Genomic DNA, 26,878 nt, shown 5'->3' with positions numbered 1-26,878 from the left:
CCCTTGAAACGGCGCATGTGTACATGTATACATAAACCACTACGTGAGACTTCCTCCTGCCTCGACACCCGTTCCACGTCGATTCCCGCGGATCCAACATTCCAGCTTATATGACTCAGCAATGCGTGCATTAGAAGAAGCCGCCTTGAGCGACACGGATAAAATATATCGCGACGAAACTGCCAGCATTTGAAGCGAATTTCGTACGCCACCCGCCCGCTAGATTCATATCGTGTTAAAGGGCTGGTAATTTCTCGTAGCAAGCTTTTTTTACATAGTTATGCAATTTTATTGAGATAACGTTGAAATGAAATTATCTGGCTTATAACAAAATGAAAAGCTTAAACAAAACATGTGAACTTGCTAAAGATGTGGAAAAATGATTGAACACAAGACACCAAAGTATGAAATTTTATGTAGCAAGTGGTAAAAAATATGAGCACGACTAAGCATGTACACTCATCCTCCCGACATACAGAAGCGCGCTCATCGAGTAAGCTTTGGCTCGTGAGTTAAAGAGCGACAAGCGCTGCGCGAATCTATACCTGTCCTCTCCCTGATCTTTCAGCTCCGTTGAAGTTCACGGTATCTATACACATAGTACTCATGTAAATTCCAGCCATTGTTGCCTCGCTTAATCGAGTTTCTCGTATATACAAGGCACTTACGCGAGAGAAGAGAGACTCGCGCGCATTCCCCGCCCCGTGCTCGTCACGTATACTCGAAGGAATTCGAGTCGATATCCTCCTTTTTTCTACTACCTACACACCTACACTTACGTATGCGTGTAGTGAGTGTAGCAGTGGTGGTGACACACAGCGTTGAGTTCAAGGGCGCGAGAGACTATCAACCTGACGGAAGGAAAGTGCCGGCTCAGCGCTTCCTTTGGCGTCTCCTTCTTCTTACTCGTACCCAAGTGGCGTGAACGAACTTGCGCTTTTGGAGTTTAAGACGCAGGTACCTCGTGGTACTTACAATTAGTGGTTGTAGTTTGCGGCGACACCGAGTGAAGAAACTTGATTGTGCGTCAGCTGGATTTTCTACCTTTTTCGTGGACACGGTAAATTTAGGTACATTCTATATCGAGAAACTGCGAAGCTAACGAGCATTACACTGCTGAGCTACCGGATTAACTTATTCTTGATGAACTTTAATGGACCAAGGTACCAAAATTACTTTGGGAGAATTCGGGTGATACAGTAAAAGCGTTGACAGCGATTTTGTTGTATGTACTTCCGTGTATACGATTGTTGGGTTCTGTCAGTCTATTGATATAAAACGATTGGTTACCAATGCGAGTCAACGACCGATGGCTCAAATAGCCCCGGAAGGAAAAGTATGAAGAAAATAAATGGAGGAGAGAAACTTGGACAAGAAGAAAAAGCCGGACACCAGCTGACCGCACAGTAAATTTTTTTCCTTGAAGGAGACTGAAGAGGCTGTAGCGACAGGAAGGGATGTAGAGGAAGAGGAAGGGATGCCGACGGATACCGGAGAAGCAGCCGGAAAGGCATAGGTGGCTGAGCGCGATTGCCAAGGAAGAGAGTGAGAGTAACGGTACCAATATATACCCGTAGTCGGGTGCTTGGGTCTTGAAAATTTGCAGCTTTGCTATTGGTATCCCATTTTCTCGTTCTGGTCTAACAAAAAGGTTTTTTGAAAACGTGTCTAAGATATAATTCAATATCTCGTAAGCCTGTACTTCTTCGTTCTTTCCTTCTTTTTATAAAGTGATTAAGAAAATAAGAAATTAAAAAGAAAGTAGGGGCAGGATAATTCTGAGAAGAAGGTAAAAATGAAAAATTTTATTGTATGGTTAATAAAGCATTTGTCATTTGAGATGATTAAATGGACATGAGTGATATTGAAGTGATGTCTGTAAAAAACGTGTTAAAGAGTTACCCTTGATCTAAAATAGATTTTTAAGCTTCTTTCTTTCTTCTTGGCTTGATCACTGAGATCAATGTTTAATAGTATCGTTAAATTTTTTTTTATAAAAAAAAGTATGCCTACGTACTTTGTATCGCTTGATTTGACTGAAATAAAATCAATTTCTTTCAGGCCACTAGTTTCGATTAGTATTACGTAGGTAATCCTTGATTGAGGAAAAAGAAACGAAATAAAGTAACCACAGACATGAGGTCCTTGCAGAGGAGTCGAGGGAATAATAGAGAGAAAAAAAAGTTCTACAGAAAATTTGACAGAAGATAGCCCTAAAGTCCATTATCGATGAAGCAGAAGATCTCATCTTTTTGTTCCCTTGGCGGCTTACCTGGCAAATATTTGTCGCATAAATCTCATCGGGGAAATGTGCACAGTAAACGTCGCTGTAACTCGATCGTTAAAAATATGTTGCTGAGTCGAGTTTTATCTTTATCATTTTTTTGTGAAAATCAGTAATTTTTGCAAGTCAAAACTTTCTACTGTCATTACCTGGATTCTAGATGTAACTCAATTTTAAGTTCTTAAAAACGGACTTTATCATCTCTGAAAAATTATGACATATTCTGGCATAAGATTTAGAGTATGTTTTGGATAGTTTACATGTGATGCATCGTAACGTTTCATTGATGTCAAGAGCTGTATTGACATCGAACATCCAATAAGCGACAACAACGAACTCCCAAAGCCAATACATCGATCGAGTGATCGAAAATTCTCAAGACAAAAGATTCTCTTCTGCAAGCCCCAATACGACTTCTCTCTCATGAAATTACCAAGGATGACTGCATAAATTATAGACATACCCTATACACGACAGGGGGAGAATTCAATCTTGCGTGGCTCAATAGAAGAGACTCACACATGCATACGAACTCAAATCAGCTTTATACAGTACGTTATACCAAAAGGACCAAAAGCTAGCTGGCACTTTGTCCAAATTCTCGTATCTTGCTGGCTCCAAGGCACACCACGACCGGAATTCCCATTAGGTTATTCTCCTCTTTTCATAGAGTGCCACAGGCTGCTACGGATCAATCAAAGTGGGAACGTGGGTATAAGCTATATTATCTGTTACCACTACACAGGAAACTGCAGTAGAGATACATGGTTTAATAATCTTACAGTGCTTGCTCGGGTGAAACCATAGTGCATACCACAGGATCCAAGGACATGGCTGCAGCAGCTCATCATCGTTGTCGTCATCGTCGTGCCTTTGAGGATACTCTATATTTCTCTTACTTTCAGTGTATTCAGTAGGTTGCTTTGCAGTCGCTTTCAAATAGAGCGGCGGTAGATATGCGCAAGTAGACGCTCTTTTTGCTCTTTTCTCGAACGCCAGTGTGTGTACCTTGGCGGGTTTCAGCCGAACAAGCGCGATTATTAAAACTCATCCGGCCCAAGTGGTACAGCAGTAGCAACCACTTCTTTGTTTGCGCTTCCACTGCAATAACAACCAGCAGCCCGACAGTGTGTGTATATGCGTGGGTTTATGGGTTACTCGTCGGGGGATTGAGCTGTTGAAAATTGAGCGAGAGTAATATTGGTACACGTGAGTGGGTGAGATTCATTGCAAGTGTTGTCTTCCTTCAAATGATTATACTCCAAGGCAACAATTCCCTTCAAATCTGTCATAGTAGAGTGTGTTGTTAGTTGGTGTTATTGACTTTATTTATTTATTTTTTTTAATTTCTATGCATTTATATTGGTATGAAACACACATACAGTGGACATTAAATTACCTTGCAATATGAAAATAATTTCGTAGAAATTTTTGCAAACAATGCAGTATCAAGTGCCAAGGGCGACAAATTCCTGCTACTATGATTTGCAACGAGTAGTACGTATGCAGTAAGAGCAACAGCTTCCTTGTCTCGTCGTTATCGTCGACGCTGTCATTTCCTCGTGGATGGAGGCACGCGCGTTTTTGCCACCACTGAGATGAATAAGGAGATAAAGACGAAGATCGTCATAGATTCACGCAAAAAAAGGCAGGAAGAAATGGAGGAGCTGGCTTGACTCGTGCCACCAACGAAGGTGACGGTGACAACGACAAAAATTGTCAAGCTGACGTTGTGGAAGGAAAGACATGCTGGCAAAAAAGTGCCAGAAAACGTTCCGGCTGAAATAAGCAGGTGGAAGTGCGTCGACGATGCAGAAGAGAGCATTACGATCCAGCAGCATAAGAGAAAGACGTAGCTAAGGTTCTGCTCTAAGACGACCTCAGCCACGAAACAAAGCGTAAAAAGAGAACAGGAAACGTAACAACTTGTTCCACTGATTATATCGTATCACATCGAAGTGAATTTATAAACCAGATCAAAGGAATAATACAATTATTGATTTTGAGCCACAGGAAAGTAAAGGAACTACCATGAATTCTGCAAAAGACTAAAAAGAAATTATCATCTTAGCATCAAGCCCAGACTCACTTTTTCCACTTAGCGCGTGGTAGAGCACACGTAGTATCTGCTACATGTATATATCCTCCGAGACTTTCAATCTCTTCGCTTCTTATGCACAGCGTCATCGTTCTCACTTTCTTCATCTCCCTTTCTCCGCCTCGTACTTCCGCCTCCTCCCACTCTCTTACTGCTCTGCCTGCGCTGACTGCATACCATCAGTTACACCACCAACTGTCTTCCGCGCCCGGTATTGCCCGTATAGCCGCATAACTCGCGGATTTCTGCAAATACTTTCGCGGGAGACTGAATAAATCAAAGACGGCGCGACTTGAGACGCTCTCCCCTTGCCTTACCGTTAATATCAGCATGGCGGTGTGAGACGGCCATGTAGGGGGGAAAAGAGCTCTAATGCGAAACTGAAATTCACGATTTTTTACACACGTACATGTTGTACATAAATATTGCACGAGCAGACAAAAAAAAACCGTAACCCAATTGAACGAATCACTATAGCTTATTACATATTCAATTTTTGCCAAACATCCGCGTCGATGGTTCTTTGAATTCACGTACATGATTGTGTGGATATAGACACGAACGAGCGATGGAACAGACGTGATGGATGGATTTCACTCGTCTTTGGTGGAGCGAAGATTAATTCCAAGAATCTATAAAGACCTACTTTCATACACATTTGACGAGCATCTTGGGCAATCGTATTAGAAATTACTTACGACTCGATTCTAAAAAATCAATTTTTCCGTTCGCGTATCGGTTGGACATTAATGAGTTTTAGTAAGAAAAACTTTAAAATCGAACTGTTCCACAATCTTGGATCATAATTAATTTGGCACGCTATTAAATTACAGGCGGATGAAATCCATATTATACACAATACACACGTACGCAAGTGTCGTAGCAAGAGAGCATTACGGAACCGGTGAAATTTGTCAGTAGCACGAGAACGGATGAACGAAAGATATTATGTAGAACGAGAATCGTACAGCTCTCTCTCCAAATGCACAACTTGATTGGGCCTATACGCTTAACTTGTTAGAAAAGATAGGAAGGGACGAAAGTTTACTTATCAAGGACTATGGATTCAAAAAACAAGTCAGAGTGAAAGAAAAAGAGAAAGAAGGAACAACACTCGCAAACATGTATACACGGAAGGAGTATTACTGCTGAGACACCAGAGTTTACTTATGATCTGTTGTAGGTTGGCACATGCTTAAGCATCAGGATTTATAAACCAGAATTTCTGCTACCCGCTGCCGGAAATCACGGAGCCTGGATTCAACTTCCTCTGTCTTTCTCTTTACCTTTCTGATGTATGGTTGCTAGCTGGCGCCCGCTTGTCGATACGCGTATCTACGCGGGGGAGTTACCAGACGTTACGCTGAGTTACGTTGCACACATCCCAAGGCGTCTTGTAGGTCTAGTGTCTCACGGCTTTGAATTTTTCGTGGCATGTACATGGCTCCCTGAATGCTTGGTTCCACATTTACTTTTTAGTATCGAAAAATCCAACGAGAGAACATTTTTATTTATAAATTTTAAAGATCTTCAAAAAAAACGTTAAGTTTATTTTAAAAGCTACATTTGCCCTCTATCGAGTTTGTTCGAGGTAGAAAGTAAACCTTTCTCTCCATGATATAATTGGCTTCTGGATCATGAAACAGTGTGTGATTGAATAATTCCCAGGTCAATATTAGATGTGGTTACATTGGTGAGGCCTAATATTTTTTCCATTTCTTTCGATAAAGTTTTTATGCTAGTAGTATGTAAGTGACTCCAAATACTTTTGTGGTACAAAAGATCTTGACATTATGAATGAAACAATAAGTAACCAAAATACGTATAAAAATCAAAGATTTATAAAGGTTCAAATGTTTTCTTGACCATATATATGAACTTATTTTCAGTAGAAGTATTTAATTTTTGTTAAAGTATTTAATTTCGTAAAATTCTATACATCGACTCAAAAGTAGTCTGATCCAAAATTGGTAATATGTTTGATCATACGTGAAACCTACATTAGACCCCAAAGCAGAGGTATGTTGGTTTGTGAATCACATGTACAAGACAAGTGATTATTTAAACAATACCTTTGATAATAAATAAATCTTGCTTACTGCATCATTACGTCATTATGTGATTTATTTACCTACTCAAGCTTACATTATGATGATCTGGGAATCAACTTGATTAACTTTCCATTCATGGGTTTCAACATATGTTACTTTGGGTTTTACAGTTAAAGTAAGTACTCGACCAATTACCACGAACTGAGTATGAGTCTGCCGTCTCACTTTAGTCGTATTATAGACTTTGTGCTATGAATAAATAGAGCAAAACAAGAATCCATCGACTGACAATGTCCAAATCTGTACAGACGGCAAATCAAATCCAGCAAGCGCGCACCTACATCCTTTTGGGACAGCAGGCATATACTGCACATGACAGCGAAAGCACAGGTACACGCAAAAGGATGCAGCAGTTAGCTAAAGTCAAATATTAATGAGACCCGAATGGTCGTGCATGTTGGCTGCTACGGACGCACAGACGTGTAAGTTGTAGACCAGCCATCCTGTCCCACCAACGTAATCGAGAACAAGTATCAGAGCATGTAGGTCGTCGTCTGGTAAGCTAATAGGGCCTCCCAAATGGCCTTTTGCGCAGACTGTATAATTGGTGTCGACATGTAGCTCTGCAGTGCTTTGCTCCTCTTTCGCTTGTTGTGTTGCCAATAGTGCTGTTGTACACAGTGACATAGACCCTTTTCCCTAGTGGCTAGTCTACGGTATGTGTGTCAATTGTTTGTGGATTCTAAGCCGATGCATCGATGCGTGGTTTAACGATTCGTGGCAAGTGTCGAAGTCGGCGAGTTCGCAAGGACCACTTTAAATGTTGCGAAAGTGTATAGCGATTGCAGCTTGTCCGAGCAAGCGCGCATTCGTCCATGTGATGGAAGGTGGTATTGTATATAATCAGATGTGCGTAGGGAAGCTCTTTTGTTTGGCACTGGTAGAATGTGGTATCAATGTACCTATGTACGTGTTCGCACTCGTGGAGCTGTTGTGTACAGCTGACGACGTGATTTATGGGGCGAAAGATGGGGTCTTTGCACTACCGCGAGCGAATAAATTTGTTTTTGCCGATCGAGTGGTGCGAGCGGGCGTTGAAATCTGAATTTATCCGCCCATGTGTAATTATACAGTCACGCTTTTGGCTGTCAAATCTGAAATAGGAAGGCTCTTTGTTGTCGATTTGCCGAGTGATCAATGGCTCTAGAGCATAGAATTGAATCGGAGGTGAAAAGAGAAGAACAATTTTTTTTCACGCCAATGGGATTAATTTATTTATGAACTTTGATTTTTGGCACTATGTCATTCAGCTTTTGCGGTATTTTCAAAAATTTTCATTGGTTGCAGCAGATGGTGTGGAAAATGTGTAGGGTTAAAGATAAATTTGCAGTATTTTAATATCAAATGTGTGCACTTACGTGTTACTATGGATAAATAAGACATCGAATAGATTGTAAGCTCACCTAAAACAAAAAAAAAACCAACTTATTCAAGTAGTCATATAACAACTATATACTAGGTCAGTAAAGACTCAGCTTCAAGACATTAAAACATGATATACTTTAATGTGATAAAAATTATTTTAATCAAATAAACGATTCACTAATACCATGTAGTAGACCTTACATGTTGCATGTAGTACAGTAAACTAATTTCACTTGAGACTAAACGTTACATCCTAGACGTATCCGTTAAAGTTTATTAAATAGGTCACTGCAATAACATGTTACAGCTCCAGAATTGTTTTTTTTTTACCATTAGTTACCTGTGGTAAGGGTTAAAAGAATGCTCGACTTGAAGTTTCAATTTGCTTCAGCTTATAAGTTTTAAATAATAAGTACTCAATTATTAGGTGCAGTGAATAATTTTCAAAATACTGTTTGTAGTTGTTTATTTCGTAAAGTGCTTTTAAAACAGTTTTTTGAGTCAATGTCATTACTCACCGGTTCACATTGACGACAGACTAAAAATTACGGTTTTTTTTGTAACTAAAAATATTATGAGACAAATGTTTTTGCCAAAAGATGAGACTGTAGAAAAATGTCCAAAGATTAATTAAACAAGGGAACGAATCGCTTTGCGAAAATTCCATGCAAATCCAGTCGACGGAGAAGAGGAAGAGAAGGTCTGCTCACGCACTCACAATTAAAGAACTCGTTATGGTGCCTTTAGGCTCAAAGAGTATAAGAAAAGAAAAGGAGAATGAGAGGAGAGAGATGAGAATGCGGCAAATCGACACCGTTACGAGGCTCAGGAATTTTCGTGGCGCAAGAATTTACTCGCGTACGCGGGGAAAGTTGGAATGATGGTAAAAAAAGAAAGAAAATTTTATACATTTTAATATTTATTTGTTTACTTATTTATTTATTTACATACCTAGGCTTGTTGGCCATTGTGGTGTAGTAAGTAGTAGGTAAAGGTATGTACATTATACGAATGAAGAAAGATCGTTTTGACGTATAGGACTGCATCAACATTGCAACATTGATCTTCACAAGATTAAAGAGAACTAATGGTGATGACGGAGGAATGTTCGCTTTACAAAGCGAGTTCGCTGTTTCGGCACACGTACGAATTTCCCGGGCTTTCTTTTTCAAGCCACACGTCAATAGTGGAAATTATTGTTTCACCGCCATTCGTCACAGATTTTGGCTTCTGGTGCGCTCGATCTATGCTACATGGAGCATCAGCAAAAGCGCGACTAGCTCCACTGATGCACGTAAGCTCGAAAAGAGTGGCTGCTTTCTTGCTGCCACTGCAGACAAAGCAGGAGATAAAATGTCCGAGGGAGCTTGCCAAGAATTTTGTATCGAATATTTCAGGGCCCAGATGCAGCGAAAATCTGCATGGCAATCGAAAGAGAAAAAATTTGATGGATGGCTTGAATGAAATTTATTTCTACTGCCTGCCGAACGCTGGCCTGGGAGTTCTTACCTTTTTGCTTTTTCTAAAAATATTGTTCGCAAAAGGAAAATACGCTAGTATCGTGCCTATGCGGCACAGAGTTATTGCTTTTCTGCGTATAAAAGTAAAAAAAGAAAGATCTGCCGAAAAAATTCACGAATTTCGGCCAACTCGTTCACTATTGCCTCTCACTATGTAAAATGTTACACAACCCACTGCTAAAATAATACTATTTCAAATTACAATTCCTCTCAAGTAAAAATAAGTAGCCAAAAAGATTCCATATCCACTTATGCCTGGGCGTTTGATCTAATGACAAATAATAACATTTCTACCGCATTGCCGCATTTTTGAGATCGCTCCTTTATTTATGTGATTGATTTTGCTTTTGGATGTATTCTTCTGGTACTGCTGGAATTCTCTTCTAAGTATCGATGTATAGAAAAATCGCACAAGAATTGCACATTTACAATCTTATGATACGTAACTTCTATTGTATCTTTAGTAGATTGGATGACGTGAAAAAAATTTAAAAATCTCGCTACACACCAATTTTCTGGTCAGAACTAGCTATAAGCTGTTTATTTCGGGAACAACCTGTTAAAAAATTTAAATCAAGTTTACCTCCGAGTTTACAACTATCCCCGTGACGCTTGTTTGGATGATTGCCTCGCATTTTTTAGGTACCGAAAAGAGAAAAAGAGGGAGAGAGTAATAATACTTTTCTCGGAGCGCCAAAAAAGTTACCGACAACGTACAAGTATATGTCATAACAGTAGCCGATGGGTCTTCTCTCTTTTGTAATTTAGTTTTTTACCGAATACGATGTGTTGTTTTTTCTCTTTCTCTTTTTTACGTTTCAGCCTTTCATGTCCTGCATCTAAACTTTTCGCAGGTATAATTGCAGGTGGCACGAACGAAAACATAGGGTTTTTTTTATTTTGATTTTTTTTTTATTTGTCAGCTGCAGCACCAACGGCTCCAAGGCCATCACCATCCGTTGTTTTTCGTGATGGTGGCATTTGTCTGGCAGTTTTGTGAATCGCGAAAAATTTGTCAGCTACAGAGCGCACTGTTATTATGACCTCAAAATTGTAATAAATTTTCCAACATTTCCATTGCAACACTAAAAAGAATCTCGTCATTCACGTTTTTAGTCGGGTGTACACTGCGAATGTGCAAAAAGACATTTCATTATTTCCAAGATTTTTTTGTATTGTACGACAATGTTTCTTCGTTGTGCCTGTCGTACTTTCGATGAAGAGAAGAAACCTTTTGCCCAACCAATTCCTGCTATTGAAAAAATCACCGAAAAATCTCTGGTACCATCGCGCTGTTAAAGAATACGAGGGTTCAAGGTCCTGGGAGTAAACACAGAAGCAGCAGGTAACCTGCTGCTGGTGACATAAGTGCTCCCTCCGGGCATACTTGAGCTATTACAGTGGATGTTCGCACATAACCGAGCTCAGTGGGCTTTTAGCTCTCTGACAGTGTGGTAACGGAAAGAGAGTCAAGGACCGACTGACGAGCGCGTCCATCAGTCGAAAACTCGCTTAAAAGTTAGCGCAACGGAGAGTTAAAAACATTTCCCAGTATACCCACAAGAAGTATGAGGAAGTAGTCCACTCTAGGACGAGTTAATGACAGGAGGAAGGGGAGTAGACAAATCAAAAGATAGCCAAAGATTTAATGGCTGGTAAATGCTAAGCTTTATTAAAAAGCCTATTTTTTTGGAGTGTAATTACGCGCTACTCTGCTGCCTTTCGAAACTACGAGTTCAACACACGAAAAATGCAGTAGTTGTAATAGCAGCGGCAGAGAGACAAGTAGAGACAAATAACAACAAAAAGCATAACTACAATTCATTTTGAAATCAGTCAAGTGGTGTCAATAAATAGTGTCAATAAATAATCACTGAAGCGTTACTGATTCCGTATTCATGTTTTACTTTGGAGTTTATAATTTAAATTTTCATTTATAACTTCTTTCTGTTTCTTTCCTAAGAGGAGTTTGTTTTCCCCTGCGAGATACTTAGGAAGGAACTTCCTTGCTCGAGAAGAGTTCAAACAGAGGGATAAGATGTTTTTTTACATATTAAAATGGTTGTTCTGGTCAACGATGCTATTTACACGAGCGCCAAGTAATCTTATCTTGTGAATTGATGTTTAAAGTGGAATCCTTTGTGAGTCTCTCTTGTTACAAAATAGAAGCGTATTTCATTGGTGGTGCTTTTATTGGCTAAGTAGGAAAATACAGGAAGTATGAGTGTGGTACCACTGCAAGGTTATTTTTAGCATAAACAATATTCATCACGATGTATATTTCATTCGTCATATAAATTATAAAGTTTGCGTAAGCTATTGAATAATTTTTGAAAGTGTAGCTTTTTAGTGTTATTAGTAAATAAAATGTGCTCTTAGGCGAGTAAGCACCGGTAATTAGAAACCGAACTCGTTTTTATTATTATTAATAAATAAAATATGCTCTTAGGCGAGTATCACGTGGACAGTTCCTCGCATTGCACCTACAAAGCATCAAAAAGTATGTGTGGTCCAGCAAAAGTTTGTTCTCACGGGTTTTTTATTTTTAGTAATTTAGCAACAAATTTACCGGTATTGATTAGCGTCTTGACTGTTAGTTTCATCATACCGGTTTCTAAAGTTAGTATTGATGTTTGATTTTACATGTTTTATTTTTATTCTATCTTCTCATGTTACCTAAAAAATGTGTTAATTCCTATTGTCAATAAAAATTTATTGACCGTTGAGAGCAACTTTTTCTTTATACATTTGAGTAGGATAAATTAATATTTTTGCATGATTTAGCCTAATTAAATTTAATAAAGACACTTTTATTTTCATGATCGTATACCTATAGGGTTAATTATCCTAACTTATATAGTTAATAAATTATCCCAGATCAAATAAATATTTAAAAAACGCGTAAGAGCGGTATTCTATCCTTTCATGATGCTTTTTTCGACTTTAAAAAAAACAAAAACAGGCGAAAGGAAGTTACCGATCAAAGAACGCTGTGCATTTTCCCACGATCCAACTGGAAAACAAGTATTATCAGCTTATCCCGAAAAGGCAGCTAGTTGTCGAGTGCAAAAGAGTATCAGCTTACATCTTACTTAGCGAAGCTGCAGCCGAGGGAGATGAGAGAAAAAGCATCAGGCGAGCAGAAATGATCGATACGCGCCTCACAACAAATTCAATTCAGCAAGCAATCTTTTTGAAGAAGACGCGCTCCTACTGCCCAAGGAGTAAAGGAAATTATGATACTAACTCCGTCCTTCTCTTTATCTTCTCCAGTCTCGTCGATACTCTTTTTCAGGTTGGTGCAACGCAGGTGCTGCCGTCTCATTCCGAGGCTGCACCTGCGCGTCTCCACCGCGATACTAGACGTATACCTACGCCATCGCGTCTCTCGATAATTCCCGGTATTCTCCTCAGCGATGCTACCCCACACACGATCGGCAGCGGTAACCCTATCCCATCCGCGTGGCACACACGCACCGTGTTCTCGCCAATTCCACCTCGACCTTTCGTTCCCTCCGCCTTTTTCTCTCCGCTGCCTCCTCTCCCTCCGTCCTTCGGGAGAACTTTTTTTATCCTCCCCGCGCTAGAGCTGGAGTCGTGTGCGCCGTGCGGCGGTGAGCCAGCGATCTGGCTTTGATCGCGAGATCGCCGAGATAAAAACGATAGGCCGCGCAGATTCCAAAGATTCAGCGAGTCCAAGAAACTGCGCGGACATTCATATGGAGGAGGGGAAATATCGTAGTCATCCCTGTCGTTTTGGTCCGGCAGCCTGAGATTAAAGGCGCGAGCGAAGGATGATTCGCGACATCGAGTTCAGCGATTTCGAGGACACGTCGGGACGTTTTGCTTTTTTTTCTAAAGAAAATCATTGGGTACGTGAAGGTTGAGTTTTGGAAAAAATAAAATTTCGTGTAATGGGGACAGTTTGATCGATGATTGCCCCGCTCTTATTAGCGTTGAGGAAGGTTAATTTTTCCAGTGAGGTGTTTGTATAAAGCGCTTGCTCCGTTTTAATTTTTCGATCGTGCAGCTCTTTTTGAAATGAAAGTCTTGATGTGGCTACATAATTTTCTTCGGACTGATTTTTTTTTCAACTCACGTGTTATTTTATCTAAAAATAGCCAAAATAGGAGGATAGAGGAGACAAATTGCTGGAGGTCGTCGACTCGTTAGGTCATCTGCAACTGAATGCGCGGTGGTTTTCGCTCTTGCCTCTCACGTTACCCGTTTGACTCAGGAAACTAAAAGAAAGCCGCTGGTGACATGGTGACGTAACGTAAGGTGACATGACAACGTCATACTCCACTGAGCAGGAGCTTGACTGATTGAGTGATCATTTTTTTATTTTTTTGCCGTTCAGCTACTCCATCGTCAGATTATATATTTATTAATGAACCAGTCACATCAAGGATTCTTTCCTGCCTTTCTTAAATATCTTTTTCTATTTTTGGAATTTTTTTTTTCACATACTTTAGTGTCGATTGATAAATAATTTAAGTTTTTTTTCTCTTTCACAAAAATCAGTGTCACGATAGGAATAGACTGAGAAGATGATACTTATGCCGATTAAACGGAATCCAATAAACAAAAGAGATAACAAACAATAGGACACGATTTGCTACGTCTTCTCGACTGCTGAGTTTCTCTCTACGACACATGCACAAAACATATTTGATATCACAAGTTGAACAAACGATACATCAGCTTATAGGTTTTATTTTAAAAATCTGCTGCTACCGTATGTTTACGAAATATCACGTTACTTTCTTCCTGCGATACTCATTACTCCGATATTTCGAAAATTTCACCAGCAACCTTGCAAAAATGAATAGCCGCTTGCAGCCATAAGTATACAAAACATTTCCAGCAGGCTACTTTTAATATATATACGAAAAACAAGATCATCACCACAAAAAATACTCCTGTCCATAGTTAGACACATTTTTAGTGTTGTTGAGGTAGGTCGTTGACACTGCCATGCACCTCATTATACATATGTATTGCGAGAACATTAATATTTTTTTATTTATTAATTAATAACAAGGAATATGAGGATATTATAAAGAAAATGACAACAAATACACCCTTGGAAAACGTTTTCAAGCGGTGAGATTGAAAACTTATTGATTCCTATGTAAGGCACGGAACTTACTATTGTTCCGAAAAAACCTGTACAACTCTTAACTTTGATTATTTGTAGCTTTTCCACTACTTTCCCTAACCCCATCTTTCAGCTTTATTTATATGTACATGTGGAAGCAGCTCAATGTACTCGTTTTATTTTTCTTTTGAGATTCGTCCACAATCAAACGACTCCCACAAAAGCCAGCCAAGATCTTTGCTATTTCCCTCGCGTAGGCAGCTTCTTGGCCCTAAACTTTCTTCATGGCCATTCAAATACACTTCATCGTGTACACCCACTCTAGCATCACGTAGAGATTGTTAAAACTTTTTCACCTTTTATTCATCGAGAACGGCTTCTTCTTCTGCTTCCTCCTCTTTCTTAATACTATGTATGCGGGCAAAGGTGCGGTAGAACCCGACCGCGGAATGGAGTCAAGTCGACTGCTTCTGAATATTTATACGGGAAGGGGTGCGAGAGCGAGAATCCAGAAATCGCGGGGCAATCCATGGTTGCGGGGAGAACGTCGGAGTAGCAGTGCGATCGACGGGCAAACTCTCACGCTGGCTGCTGCGATTATTGATCTCCCAGTTACTCGCTACTCCTGGTGTTGACTGCCTGTCCGCATTTTATAGACTTTCCACTTCATGGGATTAAATAAAGCTAGTGCTGAAGCGACTTTTGGCTAGCTGTTACATCCTGTCCGGCTGACACATCTGTGTGGTTTCTGCTGGACCTTACGTAACTTAATTAAAACGTTTCCCTTCTCCCGATTCTCTTTTGATTGTGATGAATATATTAGACCGCTGATATCGAGGCTGAGATACATTTTATGATCTCGCGCACAACTGAATAGCTGTATCAAGTACAGGATGTCTAGTTCGGATTGACTCAAGTCAATTTATACTTACAAACTCATGATTCTGTGATGACAGTATACTGTTGTTTGGAATCTACTGATTAGATAAAAAAAAAAAAAAAATTGTATGTTTTTATACATAAAACTACGAAAATGTAAATTATCATAAAAAATTACTGGTCAAGGCATTGGCGAAGCGTTATATTCCTTTCACGTGGTAGTTTGTACTCACAGCATTGCTAAAACTGTATATTTTAAGCCAATTTTATCTCCTACGGGCGGAAGTTCAGTGAGAAGTGGATAACATAAAGTACAAGAGCGATGAGGCTGCCAAAGTACGTATTTCATGGAGGATAAGTGTCTGCAAGGGAGCAGTTGGCTCTTTGGACAAAAAAAGTTCAAATATTGTTTTTCATCGTCTCGATGTGGTATGACTTTCTTCTGATGACCAAAAATAACTAATGTATTTCTCCTTCTATTTTTTTTCCCGACTTCCGTATTCGTTATCATTCTATTTTTTACTAGACATTAAGAAATATGTATGTTCAGTGTCTACTTCTGATGAACAAATACAAGTTAATATCAATGATGGTGCGATTAAGATCTTGCTATTTGCCAAATTGATTGACCTTACCATTTGTATATTTATAACAATCTACGTATGAAAATCCTACTTTCTTCAATCAGATCTGGTTTTAAAGAGTTTTCTGTTTTCTGATGAAGTATTCTACTGCAGCAACTTTTGTTTGCATTGAATTAAATTAGAAAGTGTACTTTTGTAAAAATAAAAAAAACCAATAACTATTCCGATTAAAAAATACCACGAAAACGAAGAGATATTCGTATGTACCCATGTCGTCAATCTCCTTTACGGCATCCGATCTTTCCACGTGGCGGCAGCTCCTCCGAAAACCTTCAGCTCGACCGTGAACTCAAATGGATTGTAAGTCCCAACGCGCGAAAGGTAACCAAGAAGAAAAAAAAAAAAAAAAGGAGAAGAATAACCGGTCGTCAATTGAGGTGGCTCGGCTATCGGCAAAAGCCGCCGGCGAAGCGATCGCGGGGACACCGTTAAGTCTCTTGCGCTCCTATATATTACTCTCCCTTCCGCTGCAAAGTTTTTCATCCAGCAGCAGAAAAACGAGTTCACGAGACGACGCCGGAATCACTGCCAGTTTTCCTCCTGTCTTGTCATCACAAATGTTTACAAATCAATTTCTTGGCATGAATTCGCATGGTTTTACGCGGTAACCTTTGAAGTGACCACGCTCTCCCCCTCTTTCTCCGATACCCTCAGCAAGAACCTTCGTTCACTCTCTCGCTGGTACGGCGGAGTCGTTAAAGCTTGGAGCTTCGATACCCGAGCCGACCCTCTTTTACTGTGCACTAAAATTGCGAGGGTAAAATTTAGAAAGGCACCTTAACATTCGCGAGAGTGTCGATCCGGTCAATAATGCCTACGGGCATAAAAGTAAGTTTTGGTGTATACACGTTTGCTTGTGACATTTGACGACAGCCGTTAACATACACACGTGACTCTGAAAGACATTGCAGTTCCTTACATACGAGAGAATAGCCATAAGCAGATGATTCCATGGGTTCATGGGTACATTCACAGACAACTAGCAGTGCGAATAAAGGCTTCACAATTTGTCTCGATGCCTGCACGCAAGCTTTGACGGAACTAATATGTGCGCGTGTAGCTCAGGCCTCAGCGTTGCTAAGTACCTCACGTCATTTCGGCGAAACAATAAGCATAAAGGAGAAAGAGCCCAACGAAGCAATAAAAAAATGTTTTTCTTCGCCTTCTTTCATCCGTGAACGCGAACACTACCGAGGTGCAGTTCTTTTAAAATCGCAAGCATGCAGCTGCCATAAACAGTTTTCTCATTCCTCCAGCTCCTACGTACCGGGTTTTATTTTAAAAAATTTTTTTCTTAGTTTTATTTTATTTTTTTTTTATTTCCACAAACGCGTCCGTGCCTCAAGCGCATTTCAGAATCCTTAAAATGCAAATTCGTATGGGAGGCGAAATGCTAATTGCCCTTCCGCGTTCAATGTTCGCGTTAACGCGACCGAGCTACACTCAGCTGGTGGGAAGCATTTCGAAAAATGTCCATCGTTTCTTGCTTTGTTACTGGGATTATAAAACAACCTATTGTTTCTTAGGAAGATTAATTTTTGTGTAAAGTTCTATTTTCTTGGTAACAAAATAAAAGCAGCTGCACCCATTAAAAAACTTTAGTGGAAATAACAGCAAAATTAACTCAATTACAAAATAAATTGAGTATTGTGATGACACCATACAAGAACAGTATTTAATTTTCATGATAAAATAACGAGCCCGAAACCATTCATGGATAGGATTTCTGGATTTGTGTGCACAATTTAAATGAGCAGTAGTACCTCACTCGTTCCCGTTTGAAGCACTTTACGCGTTTAATAAGAGGAAGGCGTGCGTATGAAAAATTCATAAAGGGGTAATTTTAGCTCACCACCCCCGGGTAATTAATGAGTATTGAGTAATGATGAAATTTCAGCGCTGGATGGCTGTAAAGGAGAGGAGGTAAATATTGGCACGGGCTCACGTTTACTCGTGTTATCGAATGTTACGATCGTAATGGCTTTACGGTGCTTTGGGGGCATGAAAACTGATAAGTATGCAAATTAAGGGGTTCCAGAAAAAAGGATTAAAATTTATGAGACCAGCCAGTTTGGCAGGCCTGGTAAGTTCCCTTGTATTTGAATGAAATAACGTGGAGAACTGAAGACCACCTATTGATAGGAAAAATATGTCAAGATCCACATTGAAAGATTAGGAACATGCAAGTCTAGCTATAAAACGTAAGCTTTTTTAAAAAATTTAGATGTATAGCCTTAATTGTCCTGCAAACGATAATTACTGTTTCTTGTGAACTCAATAGTCATTAGGTTCTTGATTGTTGTACTCGAAAGATTCATGATAAACGTCGTGTCGTTTCACCTACGAGTCAAGGTAAGGTACGGATTACGGAAAATATTCACATGGCCTCTACTACGTATCAGTTCAACCCAAAGTATTCTAGTTTATCTACACTAACACAAGATAACGAAATAGCAACGATTCCACGAATAAAAATCCGCAATGTCAAACTCCACTTCTTCATTTGGTAGTAGACCATACACCAAAAAATCCAAGTATTTACGATCGATTCGCAATTGCAAATGAGATTGTCCATTTTCCGATCCGGCGCTTTAAATAGGGGACAATTTAATCCAAGATCATTTACGACTCCGTGCAGCGGCAAAATGTGAAATCGATACTGATCGATTTGCTCAAAATGCAGAGTACGTGGGGGGGGGGGGTAAGCAAGAGAGCAGCGTCGCAAATAGAGCGCACGAGTCTAATTTTCCGGTCGAAGTAGCGCCAGGCAATTTTGCGAGTCACGTGCTCAGTGCATCTGCATCAGCTCAGAATCAGGCGCTGCCGCGCCGCTGCTTTGTCATCCCTTGCGGTGATGTCTGTTGTTTTTGACACTCGTCCCATACTGCCCGAAATAGTTTTGAGGTTGAGCTTTCTTCGGCAAAACAACGCTCGGTTTGCTGCAGTCGTTGTTGACGTCTCTGGAATAGTTGGGTGCAACGATTCGTCGTACATCAGCTTGCGTGGCTTTGCCATATCGTTTAGCTGCTAACAAGTTTAGCTGAAAATTTGCAGACAGACAAGTTATGCCTAGGAACAGAGACGAAGATAACCGATTATTATGTCCTGACATCACTTGTACGAGGATATTTTGTAATTTTCATCTTAAACTTGTGGCTTTTTTTTTAGTTAAAGCAGATGTACAAGTAAAAGAGTGAATCAACTGCATGTTTTTCTCTTTAGTCGCTACTGAGTTGTTAAAATTAAAGTATGATTACTCGTCCAGTTACTACATAGTTTATTTTCAGAGGTATCAACTGACTCATGCAGGTTGATCAGGTTGTTTTAAGAAAACAATTGTAAAACAACATTTCATCCAAAATCCATAATCATAAAAGTTGATGATCGGTAATTCTTAATAAAAATCAAGATGTTCATTGGCTTGGATTCCGAGTTAATCGAGATAAATCACCTTGGAATCTCGCGGTAAGAGGCAAAACAGATTGTGATAGGCATCCACGGGTGATTATTTCATCAGATGAAGATAAAGCCCGCGAGAAAACTGGAGTGACGCTGCACGCCAACGAGGTTAGTCCCCTTTCCCCTTATCGTGGCTTCCAAACAGTTTAGTTGGCTCGGAAACATTGGTGTGACCGGAGAGCGCAAAGAGAGTCAGAGTCAGAGGAAGACGGGTAGATAGAGAGTAATCATTGTCAGGGTCGGTTTGAAGTTGCTGGATGGACTAACGGTGAGACCGAACCTGGAGATTTCAGAGACTACGTTTAACCTAGTTATTACTCTCGAGATATTTTCAACTTTTCTTAAGTAGCAGTTATATTTGCGATCTCGTATTTTAATGGTACAATGGGTATGCAAATATTTCAGGTGAATGAAATAAATGAGAAAATTTTCAGAGGAAAAAGAAAAAAGCAAGGCATGGTGAATGGCAGTGGAAAAAATTTTTGGCTTCTACTTAAAATACGAAGAAAACAAAAAAAAAAAAAAAAAAAAAAAAAAAACGAAAAACAATACGTCATTATCGATTCTCTTTCTGGATGAACGTAATCCCAATAGATCACGTTTCTCCACTCAACCGCTCAAAGTACAATAATTTGAAAAACGAGACAATTGACAGATTAAAGAGAACTAAAGAAGAAAGGATTACGTAGAAGTGCAACAAAAGCCCAGAGACCTAAAGAAGACTGGGAAAAACTGGACCATCGGGGAGTCGAACGAGTAAAGTATTTTCTGGTCCAGTACAAAACACTCGTTCCTCCAAGTCAATTGGGTAGGGATCTTGCGACCGGACAAAAGGCACGTTGTCGCCGCGGAAAAGGTGTTCTTTAGTAAAAAGGGGAGGATGGGTGAATGGTATAGAAAAAGCAAGCTGTCACAGTCCACTTTATCCATCTCTGTTCTCCTGTTTAACAACGTGCTCCACGTGCCATCCTTACTTTAAAAGAAGACGACAACGAATGGAATGACGACTTCAACGAGGCATCGATACTGTTAATGCTGCTGGTACTGTATTACACTACTGCACCAGAGACAAATAGTCTTGGCTGTAATGTCAAACTTGCAAGTAGAATCACGTCTTGTCCGTTTGGGAGGGAGAACGAGGGTATCGGTAGTGGGTGGGTATCGATTTTACGTAGCCGTTGTTTCGAACTAACGAGCTTTTGTTTTGGATGCCTGGCTACTGCCTCGTTGCCTTTTTTTCAAAATCACCGAAGAATGTAACGTGAGCAGCAGAATTAATGTGCAACAAAGCTTCGGGGGATTACACTGAGAGTTTGTAGGAGGAGAGGGAGGAGGGATGATGAAATTAATGAGCGTTCGCGTTTTATGGTGTGTGTTCCAATGGCTGGATTTGCTTTGGCTCTTTTTGGACTGTGCAGGTGCACGTTTAATGGTCAGTCGACCGCAGGTTATAAAGGGATGAGTGGAGCGCAGAAATAATTGAATGTTGAAACACGCGAATTGTTGAGAGGGAAAATCGAGATTGCACCGCCTGCTTAATGCTCTGATTAAAAAAATTATTTGAAATATCTCCGTTTTCCTGTGTTTAGGCCAATAAATAATGGTGTCCTGCATAAATGTACATTTCATTGTTGAAGCCAGTTTTCGCCTCTCCAGTATTAACGAGAATCTGTAAATACACGTGGGACATGTTGATCTGTTGAACGAAATACCTCATTAGGAAAAGCCCTAAATGAAAAAATGTAGCAAAAGTTTTTGAACTGGTCTAACGGTGACCTTGAATTTGACCTAATAAAGGTCACTGTAACATGATCCCCTCTAATTTTTATCTTTTAAAATAAGAAAAAAAGAATCGAAGAATGAAAGAAATTCAGTGGCAAATCTTACAAATTGGATCACCCCACGAATTAGTACGTAATAGGCAACAATGCAGTCCAAGACAGTAGTACTATATAACGGTCCTCCGTGTCCTTTCGTTCTTTCTAGCATATGTGTAATTTTCGATGAGACAGTGACAAACATTACACAAGAGAGGAAAAAAGAAAAGAAAGATGGAGAACAACTAGATGGTTCTCAGACACATTGTACAAGATGCTAGAACTGCAGGCGAAAAAAAGAAGAAAACGCGAGTATAGGTACACGCCGCACAGACAGAGTGGAAAGTGCAAGAAGGGTAGGACAACACATGACTATATGTACGGTACGGATAAATGGTTGTACACGTACAATCCTGTCAACAACGACAACGGCAGCGATGCAAGACGCAAGACGTGTAAGTACAAAGAAAGAGAGGCCCGTTATTGGAGCAGACGGCGTCGCCGTGTTGCATCGCATTAACCAGCCGACCGACTGATCCTGATCCAATCCCTCTCTCAAGCTCGCCTTTCCGTACATCCTCTCCTCCATATACTATGCTTTGCCCTCTATGGAAGCGAATCTTGCGCGAGAGCAAGCAAGCCGGCAGCGATCGGTTGGCATTATGCTACGTACTTGAAATATCGGAGACTTGACGTGCCCTCTAGCTACTTTTATTTTCGTTGCCAGGTCCAGATCAGATATATACGTCACGGTATGGCTATACAAATGAGACGCAGCTAAGGAATGTGCCTATACATTATAGGCAGGGACTGATGGTCATGGCAGCAGAACCTATGGAGATTTATTGTGCCAAGTCGAGCTCATTTTTAGCACTATGTTGGTGTACACCATACAATTCGTGTATCAGTGGGGTAGGTATGCAATACTATGCAGAGCATACAAAGGAGGGATTGGTCGTGAGGGTACACAACTATGCAGTACATTCCTGCTCTTGACGATAAACTTTAAGTGCTCTTGACGCTCTCCATCATTATACGACGTAGGTACATGTCCATAAACACTCTTTGACGAGGTTATTTGGTTCACCAGTTGTTTGTCTAGGTATTGTCAATACCCTTCTACGTTTTCGTCAAGGGTAGTTATTCAAACCGATCACATTTAAATACTGCTTCTTCAATTTTCTTAAAACTATTGCTGCTGCTGCCAAGTTGAGGAGCCAAGTGGATGTTGGAGTACCTGTGAAGTAAAAAAAAAAAAAAAAAAAAAAAAAATCCGGACAAAGGATATTACAGCACCACGTGTATATAACAACGTACAGCATGCATCACGATGACGAGTGAGTCGAAACGTGAGGCACCTTTAATCATTATGGTATACCACTGGCGAGTCTCAAGGTATATCCTTACCACGAAAGAGATGAAAGAAAGGACGTGGAGGCAGGGCGGTATCAACACGTCACGTGCGAGCGTGATGCCGTCGTCTCGAGTGTAGCATGAACTATGCGAGAGTATAGGTCAAGTTGCACTACTAAAAACGCAAGAGATATATTACGTTGATATGCGAGTATATGTACCCTTGTGCCACGAGAGGCTTATTTCTTCTTAACGACGCAGTCACGAGCGAGGTCACGAGGACGTGGCTTGATGGATGATTTCTCGAGGGTAAGAGATGAGCAGCAATCATTTTTCTCGGACTTTTTGTCGTAACCCGAGGCTAGTTCGAGAGGCTAACATTGCGTGGTCGTTGTTGGTGATGATCAGTAGATATAAATAAATAGTTCTGGGATGTGAAAAACATAAGAAAGAAGAACAGTACTGGCGGTTCGATAACCAAGTGCACCATATGGACCGTGGTTATGCATTTCTGGAAGATGGTTGTTTTTGAAACGTTTCAATGTATACATTACAGAAAAGTAGTATCGACATTAGTAATGAATTTATTGTAATTACTTAACAACTGCAAAGATTTACCAAAATAATTTGTATTTATTTAAAAAAAATTGCTGTCAGGTTTTTAAACCAGCGAGGCTATAAAATTATCCAACTTAACTTTCAATTGTATTATCAGTTATGTTATTTAATCATTAATTACGCTCATAATTGATATGATATGCAAATGCAGGCATGAAACTTGAATATGGAAGCGTAGAGTTATCAACCATTTTAAATGCTGTTAGTGTCTGATAGGTATTGATTTTAGGTCATAGTACAACCAATTGCAGGGCAAAAACCGCATGTAATCGAATTTTATTATACATGGCATTGATTTCAGCGATTGCAGGGAAAGGTTCGTACTTAACCATTAATAATACTATGCTTATTGCAATAGCTCATGATAATTTTTTGATTTTGCAATGCAAAAAGGCTCGAGAAAGGAAAAAGAGGCAAAGGCAGCACAATTAACTGATAAGTGTGAGGTCATTGCTCGGTCAGTTGTATGCTGCTACTGTTTTTCTGTATAGATACTTTTGTCATCAATCCACGTCATGTGAATTCTGGACAACGTTCTTGCGCCTCTTTCACATACATGCACTTACAAACGTATGAGAAAACACGCATACTCACGCGTACGTGCCAGCACGTTGCGTACACTGCCATTCACTTTGTGAATATTCATAACCACGTAGAGAAGGTGGAGAGCAGCGAGACCCCTGATGTCTGGACCACTTTTAACTTGGGCTTGTGTAAAAACGTGCATGGTCGCGAGAGAAAAGGGATACGTGCGCGCGTGCATTTCGGCTAACATGAAAGCCTTCCGAAAGATCTTCGACGGTCATTGTCTTACTTTTTACTTCTGTAGAGAGAAAGTAATTTTTCTGTTCTTAGGTTCTTGAGATATTATGTTATTGGCGTCCGTCATGAATAGTTTGGTGAGGAATTAAGTACGGTTTATTGGTTTTTTCTTGTATATTTTAAAACAGTAAATTAAAGCTCTTTAATTTAATTTGTGAACAAAGTGAACATCTAACGTTACTTCTTGTACGAAAAAGAAAAGATGTTTAATCGATTCCCCAGCAGAGATACCGAGAGCAACTGTTTAATCCATCAATCTCGCTCCGACTTTTCACTTAACTGGTTACACACTGCCAGCATCAGAAAAAAATCAGGAGCGAAACTATATTTATTTTACCACTTCTCGTACAAAAAGCCAAGCTCGAGAGGAAGCAAAAGTAGGCAAGGAAAGTTCAACGAACTGACATTCGTAAATACGAAGTATAGATACATATATACAGATGTGCAATCGATTTCTCCGAATAAATCCCTCTCCTATGGATCCTCGCTAAGAGCAGAATAAATATTTTTGAACTTACGGGCCATTTAAAAGGACCACCTCGGTAAAGTTGCTGTACGGTGCTCTCTTCTCTATACATTGCCGCTCTGCTCCGTCGTTTTGTGCCTTCTTATGTGTACAATAGATTTCAAAGGTAGACGAAAGAAACCCTTTTTTTTATAGTCAGCATTTTTTCTCCGCGCGCTAGGCTGCTTATTTAGCACTTCTTACTGATGGATCTTACCAAGTGTGGCACGTTGGTGTAAGATCTTGGAGTTCCTTCTTCGGAACTGGAGCGACTTCACAACGATACGTTAACTTAAAGCTGAGAGCGTTTTCGTCATCCATTTGTACTCACCTCACAAGAGTATACATAACGCGTGTTTGTACGAGTAAAGTAAAAAGATGTCTTTTTTTTCCACAAAAGTATCCGCTCTCTTTTCGATTCTATTACGAATAAGATTCCTACTAACCGTAGGTCAGTAAAATGTATACTTGTTACACAATCTTGACGACTTTTTTTTGTGTTAGGTGTGATTTTATTTTTTCTGTAACTACCATAAAACATCAAAGAAACTTAATAATTCGCCTAAATGACAAAAAGCGCTCGAGAATTATTGTTTGACGATAAAAATAAGCAGACCACCCCATCATTGTGTCGTTCAGATTTATACTTCAATTATACGTAACGAGCGATATAAATAACTCGAGTAAATTAATAACTTGGATAATAAATAAGTAATTGCTTATCGATCGCGTTAAGATGGTATGGCATAATAGTTAAAAGTTTAGTATGTACATTGTTGATCATCTGACAGAAAGTTTACAGATCAGTATTATATCAAAGTACAATGAAAGCAATCAGAAGTGATGCAACTTGTTAGAGAAAGATACATCACACGTTTGAATGCAATACTTCAAATGCAACACTTAAAAGCGTTCCCAAATAGCCCCGTAGCATTAAATTGGTCCACGAAGTATTCCGATGCACCGTTAACCCTGCCTCCCCAGCTGATTTTACTTTAACCCTTTAGGATGAAATACCTAGCACTCGTCAACAACGATGGACCCTCAATCTTTCCAAGCATACAAATAAAGAAGTTATTTATAAGCATAAGGCTTTCAGCAATTGAATAGGCCTTTTAGTTGCCAAAAGATTAAATTTCATGAAGGGCCACATCGTTCTTACCTCCTAATAAGGATAATGAAGATTTTCTTTGGCTGTACTGCACGCCCAGTTTCCCTCTGTACTTCTCACGCGCACGAGTGCATTTAATTTGTACCCACAGACTAGTACCTAGTAGTCGTAATGTCACGGGGTAGTAGCTGCATCAACTAGAGAAGCGCCATCGCCCGTGACGTTCTCTCGTCAATTAGGGAGATTCCGGAAACTAACTCTCTTTCTCTTTCCCGACCAACTAAGGCTACAACCACGAGTGTTGAAAACTGGGACAAAACTTGGTTCCCTTGACACCAGCTGGTGCCGTCTACGACGACGACCGCTCATGAATTCCGGAAGGTAAAGTCCCGGAAATGAGCGAACGCTGGGGCTCGGATTCTCTTTCACTCGGCAGTTTTCTCTGTCGCGTCGTCCCAACTCCCGCGAGATTTTTACACGCCACGTGCACTTTTATTCCTCCCCGTCCACCTTCCCTCCCTCCTTTTGTTCCTACGTACGTGTAGTTACGTGCACACGCGATGGTGTAAGAGAGCAGAGGGAGGGGAAAAAAATGGATAAAAATAGCTGGGAGGCACAAAATTTCTCTGAGTATTCCCTAGAGAGGCCAGACGTCCCGGCGACAGTTTACCTACAAAATGCAATGCGGGTGTAAGCGTCTGAAATAAACAAAGGGAAAACAATGCTTGCAAGCAACTATAAACTTTGTAAATCTGTTGCTACTTTTATCCGAGAGTGCTAGGAATGGGGTAATCTGGCATTACAAATTTTAATGCACTGTTTGTTTTGTTCGGGTCGATGTGCCCCATCAACGTAATTGAACAATAAAACACAAAGTGCTATAGAATTAAAAAACAATTTCAAAGTACATAATTTCGCCTATTCAAAATTACAACTGCAATAGGAATTCAAACTTACAACACAGGCATGAATATGTAAACGCACGTAAGAAAGAAATATGATAATTTATGTTAAATATTAAATGTACATGTTAATTTCGGGTGTTTGATGTGCACATGTCTCTCTCTGTGATTTTCTGTATAATATTGCAGTGTGTAGTTCTTACAGATACACACCGCATACATATAGAAAGTATTGGCAGTACCTCCTCAGCGTTTGAGGATGATACATTTTTTTCGATGCGTAAACATG

The 26,878-nt window shown here is 40.0% G+C and overlaps 1 protein-coding gene across 1 annotated transcript in view; it reads right to left on the bottom strand.

Moving 5' to 3' along the window:
• The window catches only part of LOC106635820 (putative G protein-coupled receptor Mth-like 1), a 147,410-nt gene that overhangs the window by 61,279 nt on the left and 59,253 nt on the right, over positions 1-26,878 (bottom strand). The window lies entirely within an intron of this gene.

This window comes from Copidosoma floridanum, unplaced genomic scaffold (genome assembly GCF_036245765.1).
Source record: "Copidosoma floridanum isolate Cflo_tuat_1 unplaced genomic scaffold, Cflo_Japanese_pri ptg000019l, whole genome shotgun sequence".
NCBI lineage: Eukaryota > Metazoa > Arthropoda > Insecta > Hymenoptera > Encyrtidae > Copidosoma > Copidosoma floridanum.
Note: the sequence above shows the minus strand (reverse complement) of the source record. Positions and strands in the feature narration are given on the sequence as shown.